The 6062-nt window shown below is 36.2% G+C and overlaps 1 pseudogene; it reads right to left on the bottom strand.

The window, feature by feature from the left end:
• Window positions 1–4497: 4497 nt before the first annotated feature.
• On the bottom strand, window positions 4498–5215 carry LOC148868551 (large ribosomal subunit protein uL15x pseudogene; annotated as a pseudogene).
• Window positions 5216–6062: the final 847 nt, after the last annotated feature.

The raw sequence follows: 6062 nt of genomic DNA, 5'->3' as shown, positions 1-6062 counted from the left end.
ATTCAGATCACCACCTTCCTCGAAGGAGCCATTGTTTTGGTAACTGTCATCAACTTCCCTCAACTTTATCACACAGTTGTAAGTTGTAAGTAGATCCCTCTGCTAAAATGAAATGCTAAAATCCTCTAAAAAAGTGATTTGAAATGTCTAAAAAAATACTCATGAAGTTATTATTGAGGCTGAGTTTATGCAGAAAAAAATAAAGGTAAAATATAAAAACTCTCTCAAGTTTTTATTTCTATGATTCAAATTTTACTTTAACATCTCCCTTTAAGGTTTTCAAAACCGGATCGGAGGAACCGTTCTGGGTTCGATTTTTGGGTCAAACGGTTTGACTATTTGGATCAAACGGATGATCGTTCTAAAAAAAAATTAAAAAACAAAAAATGACAAAAAATCATTGTTTGAGTCTATAATTTGATCGCATGGGTCAACGGCTCGCTGACCAAATCAACAACTTTTGGCCATATAGTGGTTTGGTTTGGTTTTGAAAACACTGCATTCCTTCCCTCATTGACCTCAGACAAAAAACATTTGACTTATACATTAATTTTTTTTTCAAAATACCCATTTTACCTTTTTATATATGATTTCATATAAAATTTTATTAAAATAGCCCTAAAAAAAATCTTTAACCTTTTTTTTGTTATTTGGTGCTATGCACCATTAATAAGTTCTCCCTACCCTTTTTCCCCATTGCGAGATTTGATTCCACATCAACACTGAAACAAACCAGGTAACACACAAACGAGCTAGCCCTCGATTGGTAAAGAAACCTCAACCTGAATCATCCACTGGATGTCCTCTTTCTCATCTTTCAATCTCCTATATATTGAGTTTAGAGGAGAGGCAACATTCATCCACTCCAGACTTTCCTATCCTCAAATTTTCCTTTACACCAATCAGCTCATGTAAACCCACACTCAATACTTCATTTACACGAATCAACTCTTATGAAAAATAACATGTTCAACTGAGTTTTTCATAGAGGGACGTAAGATGGGTATTCAACTTGTTTATGGTATCCTAGAAGTTGAGATTATCTATTGAAGATAGAATTAAAATAAAGAAATGGAAGAGGTCACAGCCATGGCCAATTGGATTATGCAACATCTCCTCTAAAGTCATAGCTAAGCCTCTCTCTCTCTAATAGACCCTCGCTTTCTCTTTGATCTCGTCAACATTTTAAACAGAGAAATTTACATAACACTTGTGCAACTCTATCAAAGAGGTCCCCCCTTCTTCATTTCCTGCATTAAAACAAACCCCACCAAGAGAAAGGAGGGTTAAACTTTATAGAGCTCTTTCTCATCGTCTAATCAACATCTCATTAGTCATTACAAGTTTGCAACTCTATTAGAATTTAGCGGAACAAAGAAAAAAATTCCCAGTTGGTTTTGTTGTTTTTATCTTGTGTTTTTCAATCAAAATCTCTCGTTTTTTTTTTTTTTTTTATTGTTTCATAGCGTGATTCAAAACTCAGGAGAAACTCAGTTCAGTCCTTGTGCTTCTTTTATCTTTGTTCACTCTTTTTAATTGGGCTTGTCTTGGTTTTTGTAGAAAATGAGCTTACCACACCTGCAATCAACTTTGTACCAGAGGAGCAGTGTTGCAGGTCTTAGAACATTTGCAGGGGTGAGTTTTCTCTCCATCTACTCTCCCTCTGAGAATCAGAGGCTTCACTATGTAGCGATCCAGAGCTGAAAGCAAAGGCCTGTCGACGGGGGTTGCAAACAAATATTTAGGGCAAAACTCGAGTGAAGGGCATTTTCGCATTTTAAAATTTATTGAAGATGTCTTAACGATTAATTAGGGGTAAGGTTTAATGTATCGGTACATATAGTTGATACGTATGGTATCGGGAGCACCTTGATACGCCCTTACAGAGGGTGTATCAGGGTTCTGACCGGTTCAGGGAATGGAGCCTTAAACCGACCCCTTGAACCTGTTTTGAAAAAAATTTAAAAAGTAAAAAAAAAAAAGAATCGATACTGATATGCCCCTATCAGTGTATTGATATTTAGAACCTTGCTTAAGGGCAATTTTGTAAGTTGACTATTTTTTGTTTGAGTCAGCAATGAAAGGGAGGTATTTGTTGGGTTTTCTAAAAATTCAGGGAAGATTTTTGTTAAAGTAAAACCTCAAGAGATATTTAAAAAATTCAGGGAAGATTTTTGTTTTACCAAAAAACAATACAACCTTACGAAAACAAAAAACAAAAAATTTAAAACTGTAGATTTGTAGTTTTCCTTTGAGAGATTGATAGGAAGGGCAGATTTAAAAAATAAATAAATCAATTCCAGAAAAGAGATTGGAAGTATTGGGGATAGTGATTCATATGTTGAAAAAAATTAGAAAATAAACATTTTGGTCAAAGTAACTGCATGAGTATTTTGGACATTTTCATGCCTATTTTTAAAGGATTCTAATAGGGGTCTACTTACAACTATATGGAAAAGTTCAAGATATGTGATTGTAATTGCCAAATTTTGGGGGAAGTTTCAATAACAACAATAAACTTAAGGGAGGTTTCAGCAATTTATCCTTTTCTTTGAATATTATTGTCTATTTATCCTCTCATTATCTCATTTTTATGTTTTTTCAATGTTAAAATAAAATTAAAAAAAAAAAAAAACATTTGACTGGTTGCTCCCAGACTTCCAGTATAAGGCTTAGCCACCCAAAAAAAGACATGTTATTGTTTTAATTGCTTAAGTGCCCCTACTCAAAAAGCGTGCAAACAAAACTGCCCTTCAAGTCCTCATTTTACACAGAATTGGGCCTGGGCCCTGGTGGCAGCGGGATTTGGTCCTAGGTCTCTCTTACAGCAAGTCAGACATCCTATCAACAGAGCAACTATCAGTTGGTTAAGGTATTGGGGTTGGGCTACCCTGGTTGTGTAGCTTCAACAAAGAAAAAATGTTGAGATTGTGCCCATTTGAGAGGGTTTTCATGCAGCGGCTTCTGTTAAATTATGTTTGGTGAAAAATTTGGAAAGCTAAAATCTGTTTATATTAAGTTGAGAATTTTTTGGATGAAGATAATTTGATAGTTTTTTAAAAGTATCTTAATCAACACAATTCAATCAATGTTAAAACCCTCCCTAACAAGCCCTGGTTTGATAGAAAATAGAGAAAAACAAAAGGTTGAGGGAAAGTAATCAAGGATTTTTATTAAAATTGTTCATCTTCACTTTCTACTTCTCTATTATTCTCTATCAAACCAATGATAGAAGCTAGGAAAAAAATATTTCTAACAAATGCTATTTTCTGGTGTTTGTTTTATGATATAAGAAGAGAAATGCCACGATTTCGAATTAAATAAAAACATAAGACCACCGGAAGAAAAAGAATGAGAAAGCTTTTCTCTTTGATAGTTCCACTTGGCTAAGGCATGATAATATATGGGTCCTCAATTTTGGGGTAAAATACAAAAACCTCCCTGTAGTTTTTGACAATCATAAAAATCTTTTCCATTGTTTCATTCTAGCAAAACTTCTCTTGATTTTTTAAAAAATTCAACAAAAACCTCCCTTCTATTATTGACTGTGGCAGAAAACGTTTAACCGATGCATATATCTTTTCCAAATACCCATTATACCCTTTTATAAAATGAGTACTTAAATAACTAACCGATGAAAGAACAAAGCTGATTGGACCAGATCTAGTAGGTACAACAAAGTAAGCACGTTAATTAATCACTTGATAAATATTTTAACAACCATCAAAATGGGTATTAATTTTTTTTCAAGAGTAGGCTGAGGGTATTTTAAGGGACGGGTGTAAGCCATGCTTACAACTTTGTGCTTACCACCTGATCCGAAGTGAATAACAGTTGCCAGAAAATGGACATTATATTCTGGGGCAAGTGGCCGAACTGAGCCCCACTATAGACATAGACCAATATGCCCCTCACTTTTGTTTCGTGCTTGGGGTTAGTTGTATCGGGGAAGATTTCATCTTAAGTGTCGATCTCCTTTGTCTTGTCGAGATAAACAGCAACAGTCGTGCTTACAAACAATTGGATGCAATCACCTATGAGCTCTTTGCACTTGTCGCTGCAGACCACACTAACCCATCTCAGGAGGAATGTGGAATCATATCCAAGATGGGAAATACTCTCCTGTATGTTTGGAGGTGAACCTCCTAAAGATTATCAGAGAAGAAAGCCAAGACCGAGCTCTTAGCAAAACTACCAACGACAACAAAGAAGTAAAACCCGACCTATCCGTAGTGAAAAGCTTGTCCATAACCCAGTTAGAGAAACTAGAAGTGGATTGTGCTCCGTTATCATCCTTGCTTCAGAACGATATAACCTTGCAAATTCCCATGGTCAGAGCTTGCGTGACCCTTACTAGCGACTCCGAGAACTCTTTTATTTTTATTTTTTGAAAAAGTTCTCATGTATAGATAATTAGGCTGGTAGTCATTTCACTTAAATTTCAAAGTACTCAATTAGTCTAATGGAGAAACAAAGTACTCAATTGATACTCTGGTAGTCATTTCACTTAAATTTCAATATCCAAAATTTAAAACCTAATAAAAGGAGAAAAGAAAAGAAAAAAAGAGTAGCGGTTCCAGTCGCCATACATTAGTAAATCTAAGCGGTGAGCATGATGGCACCACCGGCCTCCTTGATCTTCTTCTCCGCAATCTTGGATACGAGCTTGGTCTTCACGATGACGGGCTGACGGGCTGAGATGGAGGTAGGACACCCTTGTCCAACACCTTAAAGTAACCGAACTAGGCAACATCGATGAGGGTAATGTTATCGGCGGAGGCATTATCCTTGACATCTTGAGGGATCATAGACCAAAGCTTGTCGATGTTGATGATGGGGCAATAGAACTTGGTGCAAAGTTTATGTAAGTAACACATACGCCATTATACCGAAGTAACCAGGATGGTATTTGTTGAAGAGGAGGTGATGCATGTCTCCGACATTTCCACGACCTATCGGGTGCTTCCGATGCTTCTCGATTTGGCCGTGCCTGGCGTTGACATGCCCTCTCTTCTTCCTGTTCTTCTTGAAGTGGGTCATCATTTCTCTCTCGCACCAGAAACCCCCTTGGTTTCTCTTCCTTTCAAAGTTGAGAATTGAGACGGAGACGGAGCAGCGGCCCTGAGAACTCTTCAAACCGGTGGGAATTTGATCCAAATTGGACTGAAGAAACTGTTTCCAGTGGACACGATTCTCTTAGTATATGCGGAGTCAGAAATCAGTTTGGCCGTAGAAATTAAGAAGCTCCTATGAGTTTAAGAGATGATAATATGTTGATAGGGGTATTTTAGTAAATACATATGCAAAAAATAAAATAAGCAGTTGGAAAAAATTTATCCATCATTTTAACGTTTTCGTCTTGATCATTGACTAAAGAGAGGTTTTGTCAAATTTTTCAAAAATCTAGGAAAGGTTTTTGCTAAAACAAAACTATAGAAGAGGTTTTTATAATTGTCAAAATATTTAGGAGAGGTTTTTGTATTTTATCCTCAATTTTGCCGTGTTAGTAGTTAAAAAGGAGATTTTTTCATGGGCATGTTGTTGGATATGAGATCGGATCTGCTCCTCACACTTGGCGCCTCACATGTACATCCTATCATGCATTGAGAACATCTCTTCTACTTATTAATTATTATTCAGGGAGATATTCCCAATGCATGGTGGATGTGCATGTAAGGCGCCCATTTGTGAGGAGTAGATCTCGTCCTGTTGGATACACCAATTTAATGAGCAAAAGATGGACAAATTCGAATTCAGATTTGTGCCCTACAACGTCCCACAGTGCATCTCCGCCTTATATTGGAAACATCTCCTAATGATGGTCGATGATGACATCATCGGGTCTGATACTATAATCGGGAGATGTTGATCAATCCAACTAGTCAACAATCAAATACTTAAAAATGAATTTTTCATATATTTTTCCCAGCAATGAAACACAATATTAAAAAAGTATTAAAGAAAATTTCTTTTTCTTATCCCAATATTTCTTAAACCTATTTTCCTGACAACCAAATGGACCCTAACGTATGGTATTGATTGCACCTTCCTAATGAGAATAT

The sequence above is a fragment of the Nelumbo lutea genome, chromosome 2 (genome assembly GCF_056320005.1).
Source record: "Nelumbo lutea isolate HS-2025 chromosome 2, American lotus-T2T, whole genome shotgun sequence".
In the NCBI taxonomy this organism is placed as follows: domain Eukaryota; kingdom Viridiplantae; phylum Streptophyta; class Magnoliopsida; order Proteales; family Nelumbonaceae; genus Nelumbo; species Nelumbo lutea.
The sequence above is the reverse complement of the archived record's forward strand: the minus strand, read 5'-3'. Positions and strand labels throughout refer to the sequence as shown.